Source organism: Papaver somniferum, chromosome 6, assembly GCF_003573695.1.
Source record: "Papaver somniferum cultivar HN1 chromosome 6, ASM357369v1, whole genome shotgun sequence".
In the NCBI taxonomy this organism is placed as follows: Eukaryota; Viridiplantae; Streptophyta; class Magnoliopsida; order Ranunculales; family Papaveraceae; genus Papaver; species Papaver somniferum.
The window spans coordinates 171,695,249-171,696,682 of NC_039363.1; positions in this window are offsets into that span (position 1 = coordinate 171,695,249).

Consider the following 1,434-nt stretch of genomic DNA (forward strand, 5'->3'; position numbering starts at 1 on the left):
TGACTCAACAGGTTGCAAGTCTATTTTGAGATTTGTAAGATCCTTTTCGTGTTGTCCTTTATTTTTTTCGTTTCTTTGTCATTTTGTGACAAAAAAGGGGAGAAATATATGGAGTAAACAAGTGATGCTGGTGTCAATTTTATATTGATTGGTGTCACTAGGGAAGAAGGACATTGGTGCTTGAACGTTTATCTAATGAAATAGTAAAAGCATAGACTAAGGGGGAGTAACATATCATATGATTTGGTATAACAAAGACGCGAGGATTGAAAATCTACCTATCTCACCTTTAGGGAGTATGAGCTTTGTTATTATAATGTCAACAACGACAATTTTAAGGATTGAATGTATACAGATTATGTGCTGCTGAATTCGGGAATCAAGCGTATGTGTAATGAATTCTTGTAATTTGTTTATCCATATGATGTAAGAGTTTTGTCACTAAAATTGAAAAAGGGGGAGATTTTTAGAGCATAACTCGGTTGAACCCACCAAGCGTTGGTATGTCAAGTTTGGTTGTCATATTTTAGTGAACCAAAACTCATTTAAGAGTCGCTTGATTAAATGTACTAGAGTCAACTTCGTATAGGTTAGCTTGAAAGTATTAATATATGAGACATTACAAGTATTGCGAAGACTTGAAGAAGTGAAGAAGTAAGGAGCTACAACCATAACATCATCCTTCCACTTTAGGTTAGTGATATTTGACTTGAACTGTTTCATTCTCTAACGTATCTTTCAAGTCGTGCATATTGAAAACAAAACTGCGAAGCATGAACACTCTAGATAGACATAGTATTAAGGAATACAATACGAGGTTTATTGCTTAACCATTAAACTTTTTAGATAAGACATCAACATAATCGTTTAAATGCTATTGTGATTATGTATGGGTATGAGGTGATGATTTCATCCTAGGAAACAATGTTTTACATATGTTTTAAGGAAGTAAGTTCATGAACTTAGTTTGTGAATCAAAAAGTGAAAAAGAGGGGGTCTAACAACCACACCCAACAATTCGATTAGCAATCTGTATGGAAAAACTCCAATATACTTTCTAGAGAATCAACTAGACAGTCAGACTCAATCTAGATAAAATTATATCAAAGAGTTTATATCTCAATCTCTCGATTTGATCTTTACTCAAGCAAATAGAAATCTGCAAGTCTTTATCAAAGAGAGATAACTTGGATGGTACCAAAGACTAATATCCTAGTGTCAATCAATTTAAATCAACAACCAAAAGGTCGGATATTATAATTGATTGAACTAATGCACAACCTGTATTATTTCAATTAAAAAGATAAAACAATATAATGCGGAAACTGAAATAACACAAACACCAGAAATTTTGTTAACGAGGAAACCGCAAATGCAGAAAAATCCCGGGACCTAGTCCAGATTGAACACACACTGTATTAAGCCGCTACAGAC